This window comes from Triturus cristatus, chromosome 8 (assembly GCF_964204655.1).
Source record: "Triturus cristatus chromosome 8, aTriCri1.1, whole genome shotgun sequence".
NCBI classification, from domain to species: Eukaryota; Metazoa; Chordata; class Amphibia; order Caudata; family Salamandridae; genus Triturus; species Triturus cristatus.
Window position 1 is genome coordinate 456,333,838 of NC_140591.1, and position 27,705 is coordinate 456,361,542.

Below are 27,705 nucleotides of genomic sequence, written 5' to 3' on the forward strand. Positions count from 1 at the left end.
AGAATATTTCTGATTTTAAAAGCATTTATCCCGTCAGCATTTTGCTGAGCATGAGACTGAGGGAGTCAAGGGGCAGAGATGTGCGCTGGGGAGGATGTTTGTATCTGTACCATACAAATGAGAACCCAGTTACTTCTAAAACACATGTGCACTTGATGAATGACTCTTCAGTATTGCAATTAGCAAGGATAGTGTTTCCTTTTTATGTTGGGGTTGGATATGACTTGACTTGTTTCGGGGGCACAAGTCAAGTAGGGGCTACTGGACCTCGGCCGTCAGGCCTGGGATAGCTTGCCTCTGATGTACCAGGGTCCTGCCTCATATTCCTCTGCAAACTGACACAAGTATACCTCTTTCAGCACTTGACTCTCTGTGGTAGCAGCGCAACAGCGAGCATTTACAGGCGTGTCCGGGAGGTAGGGTGCGGGTACATCAAGCTCAGGACTCAAAATCAACCAACAACTCAATAAGTGATTGTCCAACCCAGTTCTCGTCTGTTACAAATAATCACTGGCATTTGGCCTCTATTGCCAGGGTTCAAGTTCCCTCATACTGTCCTCCCCCAACCTTCACCTCCTTGGTCCCAAAGTAAAATGTGTGGTAGGTTTCAGGCACAGCTGCGGAGCTACCCCTCTCATGCAGTTTATTCTCTTAGATCTACAGTCTTAGTCCCAGGGTGAACTTTCTCACAAATGCAAGCCCTCTTTGCCAGTTGAGGTCAGTATCGCAGCACATGTTAGTTCCCCTTCTTCCCTTCACTGTGAAGGAGATGTGCCAGTTGCCATTGCAGGACCTGCTCCTTGGGCCTATTTGGCAGTAGGCTCCAGTTTCACTGGCTTTCTCGGGTGCTTCACAGACCCTGTTCCCGGTGAAGGTAAGTTGGTGGGGTCAGAGGTAATTGGGCTACATCCGGCTCTTCTCAGGTGGTGGCTTTGCAGTTCAGAGACTACACACATGATGTTTGGTCAGTTGCTCAGTCTGCGGAGGACCAGTTACTCAATGTGACGATGCAGTTTTCTCTGACCACGCTTCCACTTGCAGAAGCTCAGTCCACTTTGAGGCACCACAGTTGTGGTCCTAGTGGCACAATCTGCTCGGGCACACTTCAGACGGTATCATACATACAATAATATTGTAAGTTGATAAAATATTCTCACGGAGTCATTAAACATGTCAGGTACCTGGGACTAACTGAGGTCACACCAAACACCACTGGTCAGAATAAATAAAAATGCTTGTAATCATAACAAACACCATTTGTTTAAAAAAGTGAAACGTGTTTTTTATATTATGATCCATAAACATACACCAGTGACAGCTAAATAAAAGACAAAGTGCAATCTGTCAAAGCACAAAAAAAACCAATGCAATACCATAAAATATACAAATCTTTTGTATGGTACTAGGCAACTCCGAGGAATAATTAGAAAGGTCTCCTTAATATCATCATGTTTATGGATCATAATATAATAATATAATTATCATAATACTATTTTGGCCACGTACAATATTATTGTATGTATGATACCTGTGTGAACCATTGTTGCCTGTTCTAATTGTATACTCTGGTTCTAATGGGTTTAAGGGAAGCTCTTGTAGCCTGACCATCGAACACACTTCAGGCCGTGTTCAGGGTCATGATTCGTAGTCTGCTCAGGCACACACCCAGAGCAGTCCCACAAGTTAGCTGCGTTTAGAGTCACAGTGGCAGAGACCACTCAAGCACACTTCAGGACAGTGCCACATGTCCGGCTGACAACAGAAGAGACAGTGCTGTTCTCTCGGAACATGCCAGTCCTTCGCTTGCGAGTCTCAGGCTGTTGGACTGCCAGCTTTGGTGTCAGCCGCTTTGATTTATCCTTGTAGTGAGCTTCTCTTGCAGGATTGGCTCACTCCTTTCCTCTTTTTCTCAGGCTAGTCTGCTTCCAGGCGCTTCAGGATGGGGACATGGCTGTTGCTTCCAGGTTAGATTCCAGGTGATATCCCGTCACCTCTCAGAAACGTGCTGTCAGGCAGACACTAGCTCTCATTCTCGGGGTACTCCTCAAAGAGAACTTGGAACTGGAACAACAAGTGGGTCAAAAATTCTCACTTTTTTATAGGCTCAACAGAACAGGAATGTGGATTGCCTGTGTGCACTTTCAGCACTGGTTTGGGTCTCCTTTCCAAGCTGTCTACCAGACTTGACGTTTGTGTAGAGTGCTGCTCCTTACGGCAGGTTAGAGCACCCACAGCAGCAATACAAAGAGATGTGAGCATTCTGCAGCTCGCTATCAACAGCCACACTTAGCAGTGATCAAGAAAAGTGACAAACTGTCCTCACATAAAGGACTCTTCATGCTCTGAACAACAGAAACTGCAGTTCCACCCTTCAACTCCACCATCTACCAAATGGCAGTGTTTAGCAATACAAAACAGAAGCCCATTTCAGCATAAGAACCTGGTTGTTGTTTCCAGGTTTTTCTGGTAGTGATGAGCATTAAAAAAGTACATGAGACTTTAATCCCTAAATTGGGCAGGCAGTGTGATTGCCTTACTCTGACGGCCAGCACTCTTTCAGGTCGTCGGTGTAAGCTTTCTGTCTACTGGGACAACGGGGGCAACACCATCAAAGGTGAAGATCTGCCCATATCTACATGGGTTGGGCGGACCATGAGTTTGACAGAGAGTACCGGGTCCACCTTACGCTAATTCTGGCCCAGTTTGCCTGATGAATGCTGGAATCAACTTTGTGAAGAGTGAAACATTTGACAGTGTTTGTACTTTGGAGCTTTCCTATACTGGGTGTAACAGAAGGTCTTCAATCTGACTCTGAAGTTGAAGATCAGCCAGTGAAGTGATTTAAATTTGGGAAGGAAGTGATCAGATGGTCATTCTGGCAATCAGTCTTTCTGTGCCAGTCGGAGTTTGGAAATGTATTCCCACATTTGGGAAAGAAATTGCTTGTTGCGTTGCTCTCCTTATGAATGCAATCTTAAAGCAATCAAAATAACTAATCTGATGTTGGACCAAGTAAGCTGTCACCTTGTGGAATGGGATGGCAAATCAGCATTCATTGCTGGCAATGACAGAGCACAGTTCTTGATTCGCATAGAGATACTCCTGTGTAATTTTGGCCCAAACTGTCTGTGGTAAGAGGTGTGGAATTCCCACCAATAGAATTAGCTAGTCTCTGTTGGTCTTTATAGAACAGTGCAGTAGCATACTCCTAGTGTTGAACCAGTCTCCTGCCACATTTGAGCTACCATCCCTTACATGATGAGCGCTGTATTGTTTTTCATTCTTTATATAGGTTAAGTTGAGGTAAACAGTCTCAGAAGAATTTAGGAAGAACTATTAGCCAGTTTTTATTATTGGTATATGTTGCACTGGATGTTGTGATGCCTAATGTTAGGGCCCCATAACTTTTTTCTGTTGATACTTAGCTCCTCTAGAGTTTAGTGTTTGTATACCATAGTTTTCTGTAGCTTGCTCTGGTGGGCACAAAATCTAGGGAATTCTCCACCAGAGAGTATGCTTTGTTCTTGTTTTTGGAAGGTCCACAAACTCTCTTCTGGAAGCATTGAGCATCTGTATATTACAGCTAGGCCTGGCTAAATGTTTGTTACACAGCGTTATCTTGCATACTAACAGCATTTGGTGGTATGCTTGTTATTGAAGGTTTACCCACTTTATATAATTTTGAGTTCTTCTAGGCAAAAAAAAATTGTTTGGAGCATGACAAAACTCTTTGTGATGTCTGCATTTTTTGCGCAATTTCCTTAGTGACAAATGCATCCTTGCTTCCCATGTGGATGCATTTCACACGTAAAATAAAAGGTTAAAAACCAGGTTTGCAATTAACATAATTACACAACATTTCACAAAAGATATGTGAAATTGCCCAAAAGGAAGTTTCCAGCTAACTTGACTACCATCTCTATATTCAGAGAAAACTGGTTTTATTTAATTTTTTTGTTGGGGTTAGGAGTTACCCCTACGTTGCGCAAATTGTGGATACTCATAGTTCCTCAGTGATGCTTACACACTTAATTTGCCATTCTTATTGTCCGCGTGTAGAAGGAATGCTACACTGCCCATTCATTTATCTGGTTGACCACTGGAGAATTAAGGTCCCATAGCACTAGAATTATTGCAGTGATCTGTTGTGGTTTACAGTAAACACTACCGCCCCTTTCCTTACCAGACTTCTCTCTCCTGGGTCAGTTTAACGATTGAATGAGGAGGATTAAGACAGTAAAAGACTCACAGTAGGCCAATGTGGTGGAATCTGTTACCACCTCCACCCAGGCCTTCTTCCTTACTCCCAGCCTTTGGATATCTGTGGTATGTGAGTAAACTTTGGGGAACTGAGTTACCAGTGGACGCAAGCGAATGAATACAAAATAGCAATGAAATATTCTGTACAAATGTATCTGAAAGAAACACGTTAGTTAGATTCCTTACCTTAGAGTATCCCCAGGCGTCAGGCTGGATCCGGAAAGATTTTTTGTCAGCAGTACCCCTGCATGTCGCTAGGCGTCGTCTGCGGCTCCACGTCCGTCGTCGGCGCCGTGATCGCCGGGATGATGTCGTCGGAGTACTTAGACGCCGCCCTCACGCGCTGACATCAGTTCTTCTTTTTTCCGCGCCAGCATGCGCAGATCCGGGAAGAGCGTACCCTTACTCATTTTTTGACTAACTTTTTGGACACTTTGACTATCTTTTTCGAGTCGACTTCAACTCCTGGTGCCGGTAGGGATGCCTGGGTTCAAGCCGAGTGACGTCGGTCACGGACTGATGCCGGTTACCGACCCCCACCATCAGTGTCTCTACTGTCTTGGGGCCGACCACGATGACAAGTCGTGCCCCGACTGCTGGGCCTTGATGTCGAAAGCTAGACAGGAGCGGTCTCGCAAGCTCCTCGAGATCCGTCACTCGGCTCCGTGCCGCTCGAGGTCCCGGTCGAGGAGGAAGTTGAGGGGCGGGTCACGGATCCGCAGTCATTACCGCTCGTTGGGATCCAAGTCCTTGCACTCAGGTAAGTCTAGGCATGCCATAAAGAAGTTGAAGAAGCGACATCGCTCTTCTGACTTCCCTCGCGCGACTCGGAGGGTTCAGGTGGCACCACCCACGCGGCTCCGCTGGAGCTGCAGGAGTCGCATCCGACCCCACACCCTCCGGTCCCTGGGCTTTCTCGCGACTCCGGGCGAGATTCGAGACTTTCTCGTGGCCATGAGAACTCTCTTCCCGCCGTCGAGGCCTGCCGGCGCACCTCCGGGACCCGCAGGTCTGACTGGGGGTCCTAGCGAGCCAGCAGCTTCGGCCCCGGTGCCGTCGTCGACTTCGGTCCCGACGCCGCAGGCCCCCGTGGGATCCAGGCCTGGATCCCGGTTGACGCCAGTTGACCTCACGACTCCTCCGCTGGCGCCGACCCCCATGGTGTTGCACCCGGCGCTGTCCTCGGACGATGCCGTCCCTGGTTTCAGCCCCGGTCCGGGTCTGGCGTCGGAGCGCCTATGACCCGGCTCCATCATTTCTGCCTGTTTACCAGGACACGGATAAAGGGGAGGACTGGGAGGGGTCTGAGAACCCTCTGGCACAGCAGTGCCAGTTAAGTCAGGACTGGGCAGATGAGCTGGGGAAGGCCAGTGGTCTAGATACTTCGCCTGACACTGGTTTCATCTCTCCTCCTTCCGTGGCTACGGAGGAGGGTGCTACTTATGCTGTGGTGCTGCGCAGGGCAGCCCAGGCCTTGCGCCTGGAACTCCCTGCAGCGGCCGTGAGGACTAACCTCCTCACTGAGGTGCTTCAACCGCCAGTAAGCTCTTCGGAGCCTCTGCTGCAGTTTAATGAGGCCCTCACCGACGTTCTGATGGGCACTTGGTCCAAGCCCTCCACAGTCTCTCCTGTGGATCGGAACGTGGCCCCGCGCCACCGCCCAGCTCCGGGCGACCCCTGCTTTCTGTTCGTACACCCCACCCCTGGGAGTCTGGTTATCCAGGCCTCCACGCCCCAAACCGCCTTCCCGTCCGCACCTCCGGACCGGGAATCCAAAAGGATGGAACAGTTTGGCAAGAAACTGTTTTCCTCACTCAGTCTTGGGTTGCGGTCCATTAATACCGCATGCCTTTTGGACTGTTACACCCACTCTGTGGGATACGGTGGTGGACGTGCTGCCCCAGTGTCCAGAGGAGGCCAGGACACGGCTCGCCCAGGCTCTTGCTAAGGTGCGTGATGCAGCACGGTATTCTATTCGATGTGGACTTGACACCACAGACTCGCTGGACAGAGCGATTGCAACAACAGAGGCGATTCGTCGTCACGCCTGGCTGAGAACCACAAACTTTTCAGGTTATGTCCAGAGCACTCTCATGGACATGCCCTTTGATGGCTGTCGCCTTTTTGGCGACAAAGCAGATAGCGCGCTGGAGCGCTTTAAGGACTCTAGGGCTACGGCCAAGTCCTTGGGTCTGTCGGCCCAGCGCCAGCAAACTTCTGCTTTTCGCCCATTTCGTGGCCAAGGAAGGGGCGCCCCCTCACGTTCGTCCAGCCACAGGCCGCAGAACCAGCCTCAACGCGGTCGCGGACGTGGAATTCGCCGTGGCGGAGCAGGGGTACAGAGAGCCAGTCAGTCCACATCCGCTCCCGCAGCATCTGCCTCAAAGCCTTCCTAGTCCGAGCTTTTAGGCCCATTCCACGCCAGTGGGAGGCCGAGTTCGCCATCACCTGCTCCACTGGCGTATCATCACTTCGGACAGGTGGGTGCTGCAAATCGTCCAAAGGGGCTACTCCCTCCCCTTCAAGGTGACCCCTCCAGCCATGCCACCGCAGTACCACCGCATGTCGGGGGATCACTTGCAACTTCTGCAGGAGGAAGTTACGGCCCTCTTGGCCAAGGGGGCCATCGAGTGCGTTCCTGGCCCAGAAGTAGGACGGGGTTGTTACTCCCACTACTTTCTGGTTCCCAAGAAGGGCAAAGGGGGCCTACGTCCTATCTTGGACCTCAGGAGCGTCAACGCCTTCCTCCGGAAGTCGAAGTTCAAGATGCTGACATTAGCTCAGGTTCTGGCTGCCCTAGACCCCGGAGACTGGATGGTAGCGTTGGACTTGCAGGGCGCTTATTTCCACATCCCCGTCCTGCCGGCCCACCGGCGTTGCCTGCGGTTCACGGTAGGTCACAAGCACTTTCAGTTTACCGTGCTCCCCTTCTGCCTCACCAGTGCCCCTCGGGTGTTCATGAAAGTGATGGCGGTGGTCGCAGCTCATCTGCGCAGATCAGGGGTTCCAGTCTTCCCCTATCTCGACGACTGGTTGTTGAAGACGGGCTCGCCCCGAACAGTCGTCTCCCACCTTCAGACTACGGCCGACCTCCTGCATTCGCTGGGCTTCTCCGTCAACGTGCCGAAGTCACATCTGAGTCCTTCCCAGATGCTCCTCTTAATCGGAGCGGTTCTGGACTCGGCACAGTTTCGGGTCTATCCTCCCGAACAGCGGGTTCGGGATATTCAGGCTCTGATTTTGATCTTTCAGCCTTTATCCCGAGTTTCGGTCAGGGTGGCCCTACGGCTGCTGGGTCTGATGGCCTCCTGCATCCTGCTGGTACATCACGCCAGGTGGCGGATGCGGGCTCTGCAGTGGGACCTGAAGTTCCAGTGGGCTCAACATCAGGGCAACCTGTCTGACCACGTCCTGATCTCGGAGGGCACTGCAAGACAGTTGCAGTGGTGGCTCACGGACCGTGATTGGGTCAGTGGCAGATCCCTCTCCCTACCCCAACCGGCGCACGTAGTGGTGACGGATGCGTCCCTCCTGGGATGGGGGGGCCACATGGGAGAGGCGGAGATCAGAGGCCTCTAGTCTCCGGCGGAGTCCCGGCTCCATATCAACCTATTGGAGCTACAGGCGATCCGGCTAGCACTAAAGGCATTCCTTCCCTCTGTCCGGAGAAGTGTTGTGCAGGTGTTCACGGACAACACCACCGCCAAGTGGTATTGCAACAAACAGGGCGGGGTGGGGTCGTGGACCCTTTGTCAGGAGGCTCTGCGTCTCTGGACATGGCTGGAACATCAGGGCATCACCCTGGTGGTTCAACACCTGGTGGGCTCTCTGAACGCCAGGGCTGACAAACTCAGCCGTCGGTGCATGATGGATCACAAGTGGCGTCTGAACTCGGACGTGGCGCAAGGTCTCTTTCGGCAGTGGGGAGAGCCTTGATTAGATCTGTTCGCCACCGAAGAGAATGCGCAATGTCATCAGTTCTGCGCGTTGGAACTTCCAAGGCGGCACTCGCTCGGAGACGCTTTTCGTCGCGAGTGGAGTTGCGGTCTGTTATACGCCTTTCCGCCTATACCACTTCTGCCCAGAGTGCTGAAGAAGATCAGGCGCGACCGGGCCCAAGTCATCCTTCTGGCTCCGGGTTGGGCACGAAGATACTGATATCCCGAGCTACTCAGTCTTGTCAATCGATCCCCCGATTCGACTGCCTCTTCAGGAGGACCTTCTGTCGCAGCAGCAGGGGACGGTCCTCCACCCGAACCTGTCGAGCCTCCACCTCCATGCGTGGAGATTGAACGGCGACAGTTGATGCCATGTGACTTGCCTCCTGAAGTTTGTGATGTCATTCTGGCAGCCAGTCGTCCCTCCACTAAAACGGTATACGCCTGCAGGTGGAACAAATTTGTGGCATGGTGCACAGCAAAGGCTGTGGATCCCCTTTCCGCCCCTCTTTGAGGTTCTCCTCTTTCTTCTTTCCCTGGCCCAGCAGGGCTCTGCTCTGGGCACCATCAAGGGATACCTTTCAGCTGTTTCAGCCTTCTTTAGGCTTCCTGATCGTACACCCTTCTCTTTTCAAGTCCCCTGTTGTAAATAGATTCTTGAAAGGCATTACTCACGTGTTTCCTCCTGTTCCCTTTGTAATGCCTCAGTGGGACTTGAATCTGGTATTAACTTATCTGATGTGCGCTCCCTTTGAGCCACTTCATAACTGTCCTCTTCGTCTGCTGACTCTCAAGACTGCATTCCTGGTTGCCATCACCTCTGTTAGAAGAGTGAGTGAGCGCCAGACTCTTTCTTCTAAATCTCCTTTCCTCTCTGTCCATCAGGACAAGGTTGTTCTGAGGACTCGCCCTTCTTTTCTTCCTAAGGTGGTTACTGCCTTTCACATCGGGCAGTCCGTTACCTTACCCACCTTCTTTCCGCCTCCGCATCCCTCGAAAGAGGAAGAGAGGCTCCACCGTCTGGACCCAAAACGTGTGCTCTCCTTTTATCTGGATCGCACAAAACCGTTCCGGGTGGACGACCAACTCTTCGTTGGCTACTTGGGCGCTAAGAAGGGGTGGGCAGTGCACAAGCGAACCATCTCTTGGTGGGTCGTTTTGTGCATTAAGGTCTGTTATTCCTTGGCTAAGAAGGATCCTCCTGTGGTGCTGAGGACCCATTCCACTCGGGCCACAACGGCTACTACTGCCTTGGGACGGGGAGTCCCTCTGCAGGACATTTGTCAGGCAGCTACGTGGGACTCGCTGCACACATTTGCCAAGCATTACTGCCTGAACAACCAAGTCCGGAGAGACGGCTTCTTTGGCCGTTCCGCTCTCCAGGACTTCCTGGTGTGATCTTGGTTCGCAGACCCACCACCGGGGTTGGTATTGCTGGGGTATCTATTCTAAGGTAAGGAATCTAACTAACGTGTTTCTTTCAGATGCACAAGTTACTTACCTTCGGTAACGATATATCTGTAAGAAACATTAGTTAGATTCCTTACTGCCCCACCCATCCTCCCCGTTCTGCGAACCGATATCTAGGGTTAAGGTCATCCTTTCAGGGCCCTAGTTTTATGGCACCAGTGTCGGTTTCTTGCATGGCTCTGCGTTCCTGGCGCGGAAAGCGATGTACAGAACTGACGTCAGCGCGTGAGGGCGGCGTCTTAAGTACTCCGACGACGTCATCACGACGACGGACGCGGAGTCGCAGATGACGCCTAGTGACGCGCAGGGGTACTGCTGACGAAAAATCTTTCCGGATCCAGCCTGACGCCTGGGGATATTCTAAGGTAAGGAATCTAACTAACTAATGTTTCTTACAGATATATCGTTACCGAAGGTAAGTAACTTGTGCGTTACTTAACCTTTTAGCTGTAAATTGCTAAATATTTTGACGTGCTACATGCATTTCGGCAGTGCTTATAACGGAGTGTAGACTGGTGCAGGGAGCTTGTTTCATTGTGATACATATTGCATCTTAAGTACAGAGATGAGCAGGACAGGCTATTATTTGAGGACATCAGTTTAAATGAAGGACATTGGTGACAGCACCAAAGTCAGAAGCTACCATACTCTTACTGTCTTATCGAATGGTAAATATTTTTCCTTCCCGCAGTGGGCACCTTCACAGGTGGCAGTATGTCTGAACCTTGTGTTCTTTCATTGCTATACTTTGCCCTTAAGACTGGATGCTGACGGTAAGTTAAAGTCAATCTAAAAACGTTGCACTCACGATACCTTCTTCCCCAAAGTTGGTTGCATGGGAAATTAACTCAAATTCCTTTTCTCACAAAGGAATAGAACAGCGGACATATTGCAGACTACTGTTGCCAAATTTGATAATCTACATATTTTTTAATACTGAAATCCTGTATGCAAAACTGGAAGGGCATGAAATGATCCTGAATCAATAGTCTCTAAAATGTTAGTGCAAGGGGTCATGTACGGATCACCTAAAGGTGGAAAGAATTGTGTTCTAGACCACTGTTTGTTTTTCCAGGTATAACGTTTATTGTGTTGTTTAGCCATAATCCCATTAGCTGTCGGAGAGGAATAATGTTGAGTGTGTCCACAGACCTTTGGTCTAAGACCTACAAAAGTGGTCTGGTGCCTAGTCTTTGGTTTAGTTAGTTCTACCAGTGTTTGTATAGGAAAATACCAACCTAATGATAACCAGAGCTAAAGACTCATATTCACCCTTCTAAAGATGAACAGGCCCAGTGCTTTAAACGGACGTGTACTGTCCTCTGCAGAGTACCCGCACCTCTTTCAATTGAAGGTGAGAGTACCTGCACTTCTCAGTACTGCTACCATACATTTAATGGGAGATTACCAGCTCTTTTCTGGAGCAATCAGGTCTTCTAACTAGTGAGTACCTGCACTTCTATATTTCCATTTAAAGCAATGAACAGGCCCATGGATATAGAGGAAGCATATGTACATTACTAGACTAATAGGGGAATTGCAGAAACTGCTGTGGTCCCATGAGTAGACATGAAACCGCAAACTGCGTGCCTCAACTGACTCATTAGAGGTTCACAGCCATAGTGCTGAGAGGGCATTGAGAAGAGACCGTAGAGTTACTTCCATTTTTCTGTCCTGAAGACATTCAGTGAGACTACACAGGAAAACAACATCATATGGATTTATGAAACTTTGTTCTTTTTGTGCTCATTGCCTACTCAATTACAATTTTCACACGTCTTTTTCTGTAGTTTTAGTTTGGTAATCACATGATTAGTCATTTCCGTGTGTCTAGTTCTCCTTTCCCGCTGGACTAAAAACTGCAATGATTTTGTTTTAAACCGTGGGATGCTGTTGAATTTGTAGTGTTGCTCACTCAACAGTTCCACTTTTATTGATCAATTACAGAAATTCTGTTCATATTTTCTTTTATTGCATTTATTTATATCGTAAAACATCCTCACCCAAAAAAAAGGTTGGACTGTATCCAAAAGCCGAAATACAGTGAAATGAGTCACTTAACAATAAAAAATGTTTACAAATTTATCATAATACAACCTTGAAATATGGTAGCACGTGTAAGTAAGGATAAATATGTATTATTTTGAATAAATAGTGTTCATAAAAAATGTGACACCACTGACAATCAAACATTGCAGAAGGCAGCGCAATCTGAAGACAGTTGATGTATGTAGAAAAGACCTGGGAAGGCCCTGCTTCCCAGCCTATACTTTTTTTCAACCTTCTGCATTCCAAGAGGATTCCAGTTTTTAGACATTCACAATTCCAGGAGGGCTGCAGTTTTAAATATTTTCACGTTTTGATAGCTAATCATCTGTTTTGATTGACTTAGCATTGTCCCTCTTCTGTCAAGCAAGTCCTAGGCAAACTGAATCTTCAATGACATACAGTATTGCGACCCACATATGATATTAATGAGTGTGAGCACATTGTCTCATCTCTAAACACATTCCATATCCATCCTACTCTACCTGGTGGCAGCCCGGGCCTCATGCTCCGCAAATGGTGGGCCACGCATGTGCAAGGATTTTGAATTATTATGATTATTTTTTGTATACTTTGGGTGCAAATGTAATCTAGTCTGTTCCCAAGCCTGGAGAGGGACAGATAAGAATGTCATACGGGGCTTTAAAGATTTTTTTTAGTTTGCAAGATAGAGAGCTACGGTGATCATACCACTGCTGTGTTTGTTATAAAGAAAGGGAGGCTCTCTTCCCTCAGCTCAGTGTTGACAGCGGATCTTTGATAGACTCTGGACAAGAAAATCATAGTCTCTGATCTGCCAGGCTGTATTTCAGAATGTCTCTACATGCTCAGTAGGCTGACTGCGTCAATGCAGCATTTTCTCTGAGTTTCTATGCATGGGGCAACCATCATTCATTTTCTTGCCTCATACATATGGAAATTGCAATCTTATTAATGTCCTGGATGAGCAAGGGCCCATGCTGTTTGGGAAATGGGGCTCTACTTGTATAACTGACAATTGTGTCTTAGTACAAAATCGGGGCTTGTGATAATTCTTTATTCTTATATTGAAATCAGCTCATGATTTAGTACCCGTGCCTCATTCAGACATCTCCATTTACAACACTAATCGTCGCATCCAGACTAGATCTTAATAAACTCACGGTGGTGTTGGTACATTATTGGATCTAGCAGTCATGGTACCAAATGTGCTGAGTTAATTGGTGAATTTAGAAGTTAAAATAATTTACCAGCATGACACTAGTTTTATCTGAATGCAAAATCTTTGGAGGCAGCCCTAGTGGGAGGAATATGACTTTGGAGAACAGGAACAATGAAAACTGTAAAAGGTTCATCTAATTTGAGAAATGATGATTGAAAAGTAGTATTTTTTTTAGTTCGGATTTGAGGGAATCATTCTAATTGTAGGCATTTGAAAGTCTGGTTGCACTACCTGATAATAATTGTTTGAGTGTTGCATCTTTTCTGAAGATCAAACTATTTAGTAGAAGAGTGTCCGCACTTCATAACACACTGATCACCGGAGATGTCTAGTTTCTTAGGTAGTTTTGGGATTCTGACTGGAGGTGTTTGAGAGTAATGGATGTCAATTTGAGGGTGCTCTTTGTATCTATCTGGAGAAAGTTAAGTGACATCATAATTAGAGTAGCTTGGTCAAATTTCTTTGTCCTAGTGACTGGTCTAGTGCGGCATGGGGGCAGCTTTCAAGAAGGCAAAATAGATTTTTAGAATGCCCACTAGAAGGGAGTTCCCAAAGTGTAATCTGGTCAGGACTAGTGATTGGCTTGCTTGTTTGAAATCTTCCCAAGGTAGAAAGGGTTTAATGCTGTTTAGTAGTTTATTTGGAATTCAGTTTTTTTGCTGTAGAAGTTATGTGATTGGAAAGTGAGTTTCTAGTCTAGGAGGAAGCTTAGCGATTTGACGCACTCATTGATGGATTTGTTGTAGTCTAAGATGTTGAGGAGTTTTAGCCTCGATTGTATTGGCCATTAGCTGGTAGTAGGATTTCTGTTTTTGACATGTCTATTTTAAGGTGATGCTATGCCATCTAATACTGCATTTTCTTCAGGATCTGTGCAGAGTAGTTTCCAATAAAGTCGCCTCTAATAAAGGTGGCACAAAATGTTGGGAGTTTTAAGTAGAACTTCAAGTGCTTCCATGTATAATTGAAAAAAGGAGAAGCCTTTGTGAGCTTCTTATAGAGATTGAGAGCGACTTCAGTGAGAATTTACTACCTGGAAACAATTGTTAAGATATGAAGCAACCCAATGAAGCACCATCCCTCAGGGACAAGAGTTTCAGGAGTGTGGCAAGATAGACTGTGCCAGATGCTGCTGAGAGATCCCAGAGGTTGAGTAGGCAAGAGCTTTTCTTATCAAAATGAGAAGGGCGTCCTCTACATATTGATTTGGAGCATTGCAGTCTCTATGCTGTGGCCTTTTCTAAAATGGGGTGTTAGACCTTGACGTCATTTTTGTAATTGTTTGAGGTGGATCTCCACACATCTCTAAGGGGCTTTGGCAATCGCGCAATGATTAGAGACTGGTTGATAGTTATTTAGGTCTTCATGGTCTGCTTTAGAGTTTTTGTGTAGGTCAGTGACTTGACTGATCATTAGACTGCCTGTTATGATACCTTGCACTAGTAATGCGCTTATGAAAGTAGCCCAAATAGTTGAGAGAGGTACTGATATCCTTAATGAAAGTGCTTGTTATGGGATAGGGGAAGTGATAAGAGGGAAGTGGGGTGGTGACAGTTTTTTTAAAATTTTGAAATAATTATTTAATTCAGACCATGTGAAGTTATTTTTTAGAGTTAGCTACTGATTAGGGTCAGTTGCAGAGAGCTGTGTGATTGACATTTCAATGTTTTCAGTTTTTTGTGAAGCTGGACAAGTATTCAGAATGAATGGTTACTCCTCTCTTGTCCAATGCTAAATCAACTAAGATCAGAGCAGGAATTAAAACCACTTTCTACAAAGGGAATTCAAACCTGTGAGCACCATTTACTCTTTGTTACTCCTGATCTTTCAGTACCTCCATGGGTTTTTCCGGTGGAATGAAAATTAGATACATGAAGCCAATTCTTAACACTTTATCCTTAGAACAAGTGCTTCATTTTGCTGGTGGGCACCGGCAATAATGCTTGGACACTTGGCGCTTACTTTTTATTTTAAGTCTTTGACCTAGAGCCAGAGAGAAAGCAAAAAAAAGTGAAAGAGCCGCCAAGTGGAAAATACAAAAAAAAAGAAAAAGCAGGGGCGCTACTGAAGTAAGGCGTTAAGAAAGAAGTGTAGGGTTGTAGAGGAAAGAGGCATGAGGTGGATTCAAAGCTAGGCTCCCTTAGTATTCGTCTGCCTCACCATATTCGGCAACACCAATGGCAGGCTTCTAAGAGCGACCTTGGGCTTCTGCACTTATTCTTATTTATTTATATATTTATGTAGTTCTTTAAACAAATTACGCACCTCTTGCAACCCTTGTGCTTCTCAGAATATTCACAGGTTTGTCCTTCTCAGAACACTCTTTGTGGCTACCAAGTTTTCATGTGTGGATACAAATAAGACATTTTTGGGGCAGCACCGAGAGCCCTTCAGTGACTTTTTTGGTTAGGTGTTGCTACAGACAGATTTTAGGGTTTTGTGGTTGAAAAGATCTATTGTGGACAATGGCAAAACTTATAGTCGTCTTTCGGCCAGCCTGTTGCTTACCATTGGTTGGCTTTGTTGTCAGTCTTATTTGATTGAGTCTTATTTGATGGGTTTTCATTCTCCTATTTTGTTTGTACATCCCATGGAGCATAGCTTCTTTACTATCCTTTTGATTCAACAACTTCTTTCCTTACACTGCTGGCATTCATGGGCCAACCTTTTTTTTTTTTCCTTTTTCTTCAACACTGTCAATGCATGTGCTCTCTTGTTGTTCTAATCGTGTGCTGGGTCCCATCTGAAATTCCCCACTGTGCACTACTGTAGGAAAGTAGGATCTGCTTTCATCATTACCTCCACTTTTTGCTGGTGTCAGTATGTGTTGGTTTTCTTTTTTTTTTAATAGTCTGATTGGGATCCTGCTAATAAGGACTCCAGTCACTGCTTCCTCCCTAAATTTGATGGTAAGAACTTCTTTACCTCCACAATTGGCTACTGGTATACCCCTGAAATTCCCTAGTGTATGGTACTGAGGTACCCAGTGCATAGGTACACCAGCCAGAGATCTCCCAAGGGCTGCAGCATGTATTCTGCCACCCATGGGAGACCAGTTGAACTATGACTAGAGGCCTGCCATTGCAGCCAATGTTCGCTGGTCAACCATTTTGATACATATGGTGGCCATCTGTCTTTACGCAATGGTTACTATATAGTGGCTGTGCTGAACCTGGGCATGTTTGGTATTAAACATGTTGGAATCGTACCCCAACACCGTTACCGGTGTTTGAGGTATGATTCCATGCCCTGAGAGGCTTCTACGGGAAGCCCCCAGTACTCTGTAACATTCTTCCAAGGTCTGCCAGCAAGCTAGTGCTGCTCCTGACCACAGGCACAAGTCTGCCCTCCTGCTGCTGAGCTGAGCTCGAGCAGGGGAAGGTAGATCAATAGGTGTCCTGTCACAGGGAGATGTGATCACCTCCCAGACAGAACTTGGTGTGTTGGGCTGGGGTGGGTGTGCTTGCCAGTGCCACCAGACTGCTTTGAAGGGCACATTTGATGCCCTCCTTTCATACTCCAGTTCTGGAACCAGTTCTGGAACTTTGTTCTTCTGAGTCTCCTTGTCCAAGTCCTGACTTTGGTCGCTATTCGCATTCCACTTTTTTAGTATATGGTTTAGTCTCCCCATGGAGACCACTGTATATTGTGCTGACCAATTTGAAATTGAAGTATTGTGTGTATTTTTGTTTATAGCTCTGGGTAGGAGATATACCAATGTGTTAGTGAGTGTTATTTAATAAATAGGCACATTGTCATACTGTCATATTGAAACACTGTGTGGTTCTTTTTCGTTTAACCTACACTCAGTGGCGGCTGGTGACATTTGAAAGTGGTGAGGTTAAAATTGTCGTATTGCACTGTGGCAAGCGAGCGTAGTGAGCGAGCCAGAACAACCTAATTTTGAAAAAAGAGTTGGAAAATGGTGCATTTTCATGCAAATTTTAGGAAGCAAGAAGGTTAATGAAGCAATAAGATTGAATTATTTATCTTTTAAGAAATCGCCAATTTTTATGAGCTATAGAGGACAATCTTTGCGTATGCTGATGTTATCATTTGCCCATATTAACCTTTGAACACTGATACACATGTTATATGTAATGGTTTTAACAATACAATAAATACATTCATCGACTGTGCAGTGCTGTACAGTGCTGGGAAAGAGCAGGCTGGACCCGACTGTGTCAGTCGCAGCCACTTAGCTCCGACTTGCAAGCAGCCCACTGAGCTACCCTGATGACCTCCTATGACAATGCTATTTGCCCCTCGTGACACAGCCTTGACCAGAGAATCCCCTGCTTGAACTGGGGCCCATGACAACCTTCCTATGCCGCGCTGAGTCTAGGAGGTTTGCACGGCTGCCGCCAGTACTGGTTTGAAAGCTCTGACATCAGCAGCTTTCACTGGAACTACTGTGCAATTCAGACACACTTCCTCTGAAAACTGAAACCCTGCTAAGGTCCCACATATTAACCCTTTCAACAATCACCACGTTACCCTCTTCAACTCTCTGTGCATTCTGAAACACTTTCTTCAGTGAGACCCAGAGGCATTCTGGTACTTGCAGTCTTTCACACCACATCAATTTTAGTATTCTGGAGTTGTTTTCTAGTGAGACTCTGCGGTATTCTGGTTCCTTCAGCCATTCACATCACAGCCTTTCCTGTATTTTCTCAACTTAAAGTCAATATAAAATGCATCTAATTAATCACCTTAGATACGTTCTCCAGATAGTTTTCTGACGCTCTTTGAGTTCTGGGTTAATATATGATTATTTTTTTATTTTTTTTTTAAATTATTTTTATTGCAGGAATCGGTAAATCGTTACATAATCGGTCAGCATTATATGTCAAGCCAGATCAATGAGACATACCCCTCCGTCCCCCCACCATGAGTCGCTTACACAGCCAGTTAGCCCACAACCCTGGGGTCGGGCGGCGGAATTCAGTGGGGGCTCAGAAGGATGTCGAAGCTGGCCTGGATGACCCACTGTCCATCATCTGCTTTTCCTAACAAGCCTATAAACCCAAAAAGAACACCCCACCCTGAACACACTACAAACCCAGGAAAACCCACCCACCCCCGCCATCAGCGCACGGCAACAACCGCAACAGGATCTACTAAAGGACCCATGGGGAGAGCAACAAAGCTGAAAAGTGCAATTATCTATCGGGACTCGGGGCGAGCCGCTTCCTCACGCTCAGAGTCGCTGGGGGCGCAATAGTCCCTAAGGGCCTGCACTAACATCTCCCATTCCAGCGCTGCCTCCTGTGCCTTCTCATTACCCTGCCTCCAAGCTAGCTGGTATCTTAGCGTGCTCTCCCCCGCCGCCCACTTCAAAAGTTCGCTGTGCCACCGGCCTCCCGTCGGACCAGCTCGTGCCTTCCAGTTCCTGGTCACCTCCCGTTTAGCAAGGAGCAACCCCAGATCGATAAACTTGCTAGATATTTTATTCTTTGGGGTATGAGGGAACCAGTGCAGGAGACCCACCGCCGCATCAAACGATAAGGATCTCCCCGTCGTCTCCTCCAGGGTCTTCCCCACTTCTACCCAATAGGATGTCAATCCCGGGCAGGCCCATAGCATGTGGAGAAGGTCCGCCTCCTGGGCCGGGCACCTGGGGCATTCCGCCGAAGTTGTAGCAAAATATCGCCTGATTTTCACCGGGGTCAAATATGCTCTGTGGAGCACGTAGTAGTGGACCAATTGAAAGCGGGCGTGGCGTGTGCCCTTCCAGGCTCGCCGCACCAGTTGGGACCAGGTCGTCTCCGGGATCTCCTTGCCAATGTCCTCTTCCCAGCGGTTTCTCAAGGTGGTGAGGGGAGCCAGCCCCTCATTGATCAGCCTGCCGTAAAGGCAAGTGACCGCTTTTACCGTGCCCGCAGACATCATCACGTATTGGCATACCGGGGATAAGGGGGGTTCCTCCTGCCCGCATCCCCAGTGCGCCTGGATCGCTCGAACAAGGGCCGAATGCAGCAGAAAGTCGCCGCGGGGAATCCCGAAGCGGTTAATATATGATTATATATGCCATTTAAAATAGAGACGCCTTTTACCAAAATGTGCATCAACCAAACAATTACCTCTGCTCAGCTATCAATAAAAGAACAGAGCTTCCACTTGCAGGAGCCATTTTACACATATATATTTTTCGTCTACAGGTGCAGTTTCGACAGCTGATTGGAGCACAAGGTTACACACATAAGCACCATAATGGCCAAGGGAGGCTAAGAAATAAAATAAAAACAGAAGGGCAATCCCTGCGAGAAGAAAGGGCCTTCCTCAGCCATGCAGTTAATAAATCCCGGCCGCTATTTTAAGAAGCGTGGGGATTTCGGTTAGCATAAAGGACAGGGGAATAACAGAGGCACTGCCGATGAGGAGCAGAGAAAAAGATATGAGATAGCATCGGGGGAGACGCGGCCGGCAGCTGGAAAATAGGGCGACTTAATCATGAGACGGAAAGGAGACGCGGTTTGGGCTTGCCAGCTGCGCGCCACTACTTGCAGCCACTGCATCTGGGTGTCCCAGGGCCCACTGTGTCACGTAGACATCAGCTTATTGGCACTGAGATAGGCAAAGAATACTAGCTGTTATTAATTGATGAGAGAAATGACTAGTGCAATCGCAGCTCGCAATTCTCGGGGGTGGGGAGGGGGTAACATAAAAAAACTTACCTTCCTGATCCCGATCCCGCGCCGCCTCTGCATCCAGTTCCTGGGCCGGCCCGGACTCCGGAGCAGGAACAGGTCTGGGCCGGTCCGGAGCAGGAACAACTTCAGAGTACGCGGCCCGTGTCTCACTCTCAGCAAATCCAGACGCTGCATTAGCAGCGCCAGGATTGGCTAGGGCATGGATACGTCCTGCCCACTAGGAGACCGGGGGGCTGCGACGGCCTATCAGGTTCCCCCCTCCCTCGCTCTCCTGAAGGTATATATAGTACAGTGGCTGACAGTGCGCATGTACGGGCTGGTCATAAAAATGACCAGCCCAAACCTGCGCACTACGTGCCGCTGTCAGTCTGACTGTCACTCAAACGGCGATGAGTGCTGCCGCAGCCCCGGCCCCACCCCCTTCGGTGGCCGATTGCCGCACGCGCGTGTCCCAGCAGCGCGAGAGTGGAGGAGTTGAGAGGGAGAGAATTGCCTAATTTGCTTGCTATAACGAATTTAGGGGCGATGTGGCTAGTAGGGCAATGCCCCAGCGCCCCAAATGGACGCACTGCCACTCCCTACACTACATGATTAGATCTCATAAAACAAGCTGCTTAACACTCCAAGATAAGCCTGAAGGCTGCTGTCCACAGCTACCACTTAGGGAGCTTTCTATGGTTGTTGAAGACCACTAAAATCACCATAAGGATTGTCTGGATTAGTGCAAGGTTCTTCACTTAAATAAGTGTGCACCATATACTAGGCCAGTCTCCTAAAGCTACCTGTTGCTCTTCCATTCTTTAGCTGATCTGTTGTTTCTCCCACTCCACTCCTCCCCGTCCTGCATCCCACACGCTCTCCGTGTTACTCCCCCTCGCCACGTGTTTTTATTTTTTTTAAATGAAACCCCCCTACCTAGCTTATTTATTTCTCCTCGTACCAAGTCTTTTCACTGCACCATCCTCTTCCATCAGCCCACTACTCCCCCCACCCACATCCCAGTTTCATGAAAAAAAAAATTAGAATGCCTGACGGCAACGATTTACCGTTGGCTTGTATCTGTCTACAAAAAATGCACTTGGCAAGCGCGTCGTGATCAGGGCGGGGCTGGGAACTCAGAGCAGCCTTGTCAATTTTCTGGGAGCAGACCCTGGGTAAGCACTGCCTGACCTGGGATACTTGAAATGCTTGCTTGCTGCTTTTGTTACTGGGGGCTGATATTGCAGCACTACTGCAAAACTGGCCCCCAGTAACAAAACCAGCCCTCACTCTTCGAGCCTCCTGGGAAACGCCTGGTACGGTCAGTCCGGCCTGGTCGTGATGCATGCATGTGCATGGATGGTGACGCATGCGCAATGACACTGGCACCAGCGAGCGTGATGATGCATATGTGCACGTATGCTGGTGCACACACCCGTACACTTGATCACTCTTTGTGACATCTATGTATTTATTTTTTTTGCCTATGAAGTTCGGTATAAGCAGTAACCGGTTTGTTTTTGTTAATGCTGAAAAACAAAATTGAATTGGCAAAAAAGCATTTGTGAAGGTACGACATAGTGGCTTTACCAGTGCTTGTTGTCTGTGGTTGTTAATGTATCTTATTAATGCGAGACAGCTGCAACCCGCCGTTAATGTTACCCCATGCTCCAGAATCTGCCCTTCAAACTCCGCAGTTAGAGATGTCCCCAGTAATTGGGATAAATGTATATCTATGTGATTGTGTCATAAAAAACAGTAAGTTCTGCCTCTGTTCCAGGCTCTGAATAACCACGTGTCTTCGTAATCCGAAGAGCATTTAGTATCATCTCTTTCATACATAATAAGAAGCTAAACTCATAAATTGAATACGTTTTCACATTGTAGATGTGATATTTTCTCATCATATTTTTATATTTATGTATTTCACTATTCGTATGATTTAGGGTAAGGACACTTCTTCCTTTCAACTAGGTGCATGTCCTAGATTCAAGGGCAAACAAGTTTCCTTGTTAAATCTTTTATTGGCCGAGTAGTTAATGTCTTGTAACAGACATAAATTACTACAGGTAATTACAGTGCGGCATAATCAAGGTTGACATTCGTGGGTTTGTTCCCTTTGCTGCTGCTGGCCCATTTACATGTTCTTGCGTTTGTTTGGCAGGCTGTTTTATATCGTGTGCTTTTGTTATTTCCTTAATTTAACTTCTAAAGCATTTTGCCAAAGTGCTGGACTGTGTTTGATAAACATTTCAAATGAAATGCAGTTCAAAAGTATATTGGTGTATAACATGAGGCAAGCAGATAAGGCATCGAGAAGTGCTATTACTTAGATAGAGTCAGTCCCACAAGTAATGACAGTGCAGTCACATTCAGATTTGCCATTTGTGGTTGGTTACATGCGCTTTGCTGTCATTGTCGTATTGTCTTTTTTGTGTTGGTTTGGCAGGTGGCTATGCACATTTTACTTTTGCTGTTCATTTACTTTTTCAAAGGTACTTAAAAAACGCTACACTTGTATTAACAATTACAATAAATTGAAGGACAAAACTATGGTGATATGTAACACGGGGCAACCAGATTAGGCTTTTGAGAGGAGCTGTTAACGAGAAGATGAAACAGCGCGAAGAAAAGGATGAGCGTTCTAGGGTTCAGGTTCTGAGCGAGAATAAACATCGGCAAAGCCAGTAGGATCCGAAGTTGGGGCTTGGTAGCTTTGTGGATACCGTTTGGTGATGCTCTACAGCATCGTCAAACAAGCATTGGCAAAGCCAAAAGGTCTTGGCAATCCGAGATCTATTGGCGTGGTCTATGTTAATGCCTTTTAATCATGTTGAAAAGTAGCACGTCTGCTGTTCAACATGGCTGAAAGCAAAGTAAAAACGCATGCAGCCTGTAGACGTGTTGCATTGCTGTACTTGTGAGCCTGAGAATTAACTGGGTACGTAATACTGTTTTAATTGCAAAATCATTACAGCAAATATACACATTTTGCCTATTTTAAAATGCATCCCAGAGTATTCAGCAAGAAACTACCTTTTTGTTTTTTGCAGTTTTATAAGCATAAACTCTGCCTGAAGGTATCAGAGTGCTGTATATCAGCACCAGTTCCATTCATTCATTTTCAGCAATAGACAAAGTGAATCCCCCAGAACCACAGGATGTTGAGCCGACGCAAGACTCGAACCCGATTCTCCAGCTTGAAAGTCAGCCACTCAAGTAGTTACGACACATCCTCTCCCTAGTGTTTATAAAAGGAAGCATAAGGGAAGAGTAAAGAGGAAAGCTTTTAACAATTTGGAAAGCAAGGTTTTCCACTGCACACATAGCAAGAAATTAAATACACGCGGTGGCAAGCAGCAAACATTGCAAGCATAAAACGAGCCAGGATTTGCTCAGAATCACAGGATTTTAAGCCTGCCGTCGAGACTCAAACCAGTTTCCACCGCTTTAAAGTCGGCAGATCAAGCAGTATCGCCACAACCTCCCCCAGTGTTTATAGCACCATCATGGCAAAGGTCCCCCCCACAAAGCATGAATACCTGCAAATAACTACACACCACACAAGCTTATACTTGGGGGGAGGGGGGGGGGGACTGCTGCAGGTTTATTACATACGTTATGTAATCTGGTGGGTTAGCTTACGGGCGATCCAAGGACAGGCAGCCCTCTCGCCACCTGATGAGCCTAGCAGCACCGTGGCGAACCACTTTGTACTGCACCTTCTGGTGATCCCCTTCCCGGATCACCTGACCACCCTAGGTCCATTATACTCACGCCCATTCTGGGCGTAGCGTAGCTACGCAAGCCCCCGGTTGCTCAGGCCCACAACCGCCCGAAGGACTAACGGGGCGCCGACATAGAATCCGTGAACCTCCCATGAGGCTCCTGGGGTTCGGCTCTGGCACCCCTGTGTGCCGCGCAGAGGTACCGTTCTGTACCCGTATGCTTACAGATCACCCTGTAACTCCGCCACAGCCCTGGAGGCGGCCAACCGTCGCCGCCGGGGCCCCCCACCAACTGCTCTAGTCTATTACCTGCAACCCTTTTGTGCAAGCGCCTCCTCCATGTCTAACAAGAACAAGTCCATCCCCACTGGAGTGAGGTGTACCCCATCAGCCTCGAAGTATCCTTTGACCCTTTCCTGAATCATTTCGTGTCTGATGAATCCCAGGCCCCTCTTCTGAGTGAACTTGCGCATGGAGCTGTTCACCCGTCTCTTGGACTGCTCCACAGCCTCGCCAGACTTAGCACCCTGCCAGTCCCTACGTGGCACAATCTGAAAGAAACACGTTAGTTAGATTCCTCACCTTAGAATATCCCCAGGCGTCAGGCTGGATCCGGAAAGATTTTTGTAGCAATACCCCTTGCGCGTCGCTAGGCGTCGTCTGCGGCTCCGCGTCCGTTGTTGGCGTCGTGCGCCGGAATGACGTCGTCGGAGTACTTTGGCGCTGCCCTCGCGCGCTGACGTCAGTTATTCTTTTTTCGCCGCCAGACAGCGCCGATCCGGGAAGACCTTACCCCTTAGTCAATTTTTGACTAAACTTTTTTGACTCTTTTTGGTCTTCTGTCGACTCGACTCTGGTCCCGGTAGGATGCCTGGGTTTAAAGCCTGTGACTCCTGTCATCGACTGATGTCGGTGACGGACCACCATCGCCGGTGCCTTTACTGCCTGGGGGCCGACCACGACGCGGAGTCGTGCCCCGATTGTCAGGCCTTGACCGCGAAGGCTAGGCGGGAGCGGTCCCGTAAGCTTCTCGAGCTTGGCACTCGGCTCCGCGCCGCTCACGGTCCCGGTCCAGGAGGAGGTCCAAGGACCGGTCGCGGAGCCGCAGTCACCATCATCGCTCGTCGGGCTCGAAGTCTTCGGGTAAGTCGAAGCGATCTAAGAAGTCCAAGAGGCGATACCGCTCTTCGGACTCCCCTCGCCGGTCGCGCGACTCGGCCGAGGGTCAGAGTGGTCCCACCCCCGCGGCTCCATCGGAGCCGCAGGAGCCGCGTCCGTCCCCATATCCGCCAGTCCCTGGGACTGACGCGACTCCGGCGGAGGTCAGTGCCTTCCTGTCCGCCATGAGGGGCCTGGCTCCACAGTCGACGCCTGCCAGCGCGCCTTTGGGCCCCGCGGGCTCGACTGAGCGACCTCGCGTGCCGGCGGCTCCAGCCCCGGCGCCGTCGACGACTTCGGTCCCGACGCCGCAGGTCCCCGAGGGAGCCAGGCCTGGATCTCTGCCGGCGCCGGTCGACCTCACGACGCCGACACCGGTTCCGCCTCCGGCACCGTCTCCGGACAACGCCGTTCCCCTCCGGATCGGGAATCCAAGAGGCTGGAACAGTTCGGAAAGAAGCTGTTCTCTTCCCTGAATTTGGGCCTGCGGTCTTTGAACACCGCTTGCCTCTTGGACCGTTTCTCCCACTCTCTGTGGGATACGGTGGAGGACATGCTGCCCCTGTGTCCGGAGGAGGCCCGGACTCGTCTCTCCCAGGTGCTTGCTGACGGGCGAGATGCAGCACGACATGCCATACGGTGTGGACTAGACACCACGGACTCGCTTGGTAGGGCGATTTCCACAACGGTGGCGCTCCAGCGCCACGCCTGGCTGCGGTCCACGTCTTTTTTGGGGGATGTCCAGAGTACCCTCATGGATATGCCCTTTGATGGCACTCGCCTTTTAGGTGAGAAGGCGGATAGTGCGCTGGCTCATTTTAAGGACTCCCGGGCTACAGCCAGGTCCTTGGGTCTCTCGGCCCCACGGCCGCAATCTTCCACCTTTCGCCCCTTTCGTGGCCAAGGAAGGGGCGCCTCCTCATGTCCACCGGCCGCAGAACCAACCTGCACGCGGTCGCGGATCCACCCCGGCAGCATCCGCCTCAAAGCCCTTCTAGTCTGAGCTTTCCGGCCCATTCCACGCCAGTGGGCGGCAGAGTTCGCCATCACCTGCTCCACTGGCGATCCATCACTCCGGACAGGTGGGTGCTGCAAATCGTCCGAAGGGGCTTCTCCCTCCCCTTTGAGACTACCCCTCCAGCCATGCCACCGCAGTGCCACCGTATATCGGAGGATCACTTGAATCTTCTGCGGGAGGGAGTTACGGCCCTCTTGGCCAAAGAGGCCGTCAAGCACATTCCTGGTCCAGAAGTAGGCCGTGGTTGCTATTTCCACTACTTTCTGGTTCCCAAGAAGGGCAAAGGGGGCCTACGCCCTATCTTGGACCTCAGGAGCGTCAACGCCTTCCTCCGGAAGGAACGGTTCAAGATGCTAACTTTAGCTCAGGTTCTGGCTGCCCTCGACCCTGGAGACTGGATGGTAGCGTTGGACTTGCAGGAAGCCTATTTTCACATCCCCGTCCTGCTGGCCCACCGGCGTTACCTGCGGATCACGGTGAGTCAGAAGCACTTTCAGTTCACCGTGCTCCCCTTCGGCCTCACCAGTGCCCCTTCGGGTGTTCACGAAAGTGATGGCGGTGGTCGCAGCTCATCTGCGCAGATCGGGGGTTCCAGTCTTCCCCTATCTCGACGACTGGCTGTTGAAGGCGGGCTCGCCCCAGCACGTCGTCTCCCACCTCCAGACTACGGCCGACCTCCTGCATTTGCTGGAGTTCTCCATCAATGTGCCGAAGTCACATCTGAGACCCTCCCAGAAGCTCCTCTTCATCGGAGCGGTTCTCGATTCGGCGCAGTTCCGGGCTTATCCTCCGGAACAGCGGGTCCGGAATATTCAGGCTCTGATTCCCATCTTTCAGCCTCTATCCTGGGTTTCGGTCAGGTTGGTGCTGCGGCTTCTGGGGCTGATGGCTTCCTGCATCCTGTTGGTGCATTACGCCAGGTGGCGAATGCGGGCTCTGCAGTGGGACCGGAAGTTTCAGTGGGCCCAGCATCGAGGCAACCTGTCCGACCAGGTCTTGATCTCGGAGGGCACTGCAGTGGTGGCTCACGGAACGAGATTGGGTCAGGGGTAGATGCCTCTCCCTACCCCAACCGGAGCACATAGTAGTGACGGACGCGTCCCTCCTGGGATGGGGAGGCCATATGGGAGAGGCGGAGATCAAAGGCCTCTGGTCTCCGGCGGAGTCTCAACTTCATATCAACTTGTTGGAGCTGAGAGCGATCCGGCTTGCACTGAAAGCCTTCCTTCCCTCTGTCCGGGGAAGTGTCGTGCAGGTGTTCACGGACAACACCACCGCCATGTGGTATTGCAACAAACAGGGCGGGGTGGGGTCGTGGACCCTTTGTCAGGAGGCTCTGCGCCTCTGGACATGGCTGGAACACCAGGGCATCATCCTGGTGGTTCAACATCTGGCGGGTTCTCTGAACGCCAGAGCAGATGAACTCAGCCGCCGGTGCATGATGGATCACGAATGGCGTCTGAACTCGGAAGTGGCGCAAGGTCTCTTTCTGCAGTGGGGAGAGCCTTGGTTAGATCTATTCGCCACAGAAGAGAACGCGCAATGTCAGCAGTTCTGCGTGTTGGAATTTCCAAGGCGGCACTCGCTCAGAGACGCTTTTCGTCGCGAGTGGAGTTGCGGTCTGTTGTACGCCTTTCCGCCTATACCAATTCTGCCCAGAGTGCTGAAGAAGATCAGGCGTGACCGGGCCCAAGTCATCTTAGTGGCTCCAGATTGGGCACGAAGGTACTGGTATCCCGAGCTACTCAGTATGTCAATCGATCATCCGATACGACTGCCTCTTCAGGAGGACCTTCTGTCGCAGCAGCAGGGGACGGTCCTCCACCCGAACCTGTCCAGTCTCCACCTCCAATGCGTGGAGATTGAGCGGCGACAGTTGATGCCATTTGACTTGCCTCCTGAAGTCTGTGATGTGATTCTGGCAGCCAGGCGTCCCTCCACAAAATCGGTATACGCCTGCAGGTGGAACACATTTGTGGCATGGTGCACAGCAAAGGCTGTGGATCCCCTTTCCGCCCCTCTTTCTGAAGTTCTACTCTTTCTTCTTTCTTTGGCCCAGCAGGGCTCTGCTCTGGGCACCTTGAAAGGTTATCTTTCTGCAATCTCTGCTTTCTTACGGCTTTCTGATCAGCCTTCTCTTTTCAAGTCCCCTGTTGTTTCGCGTTTTCTTAAAGGCATTACTCACATGTTTCCTCCTGTCCCCTTCGTAATGCCTCAGTGGGATTTGAATCTTGTCTTGACCTTTCTGATGTGC

At 49.1% G+C, this 27,705-nt stretch overlaps 1 protein-coding gene across 1 annotated transcript in view; it reads left to right on the forward strand.

The window, feature by feature from the left end:
* The window catches only part of RB1 (RB transcriptional corepressor 1), a 1,278,597-nt gene that overhangs the window by 589,079 nt on the left and 661,813 nt on the right, over positions 1–27,705 (forward strand). The gene's annotated exons all lie outside the window — the stretch shown is intronic.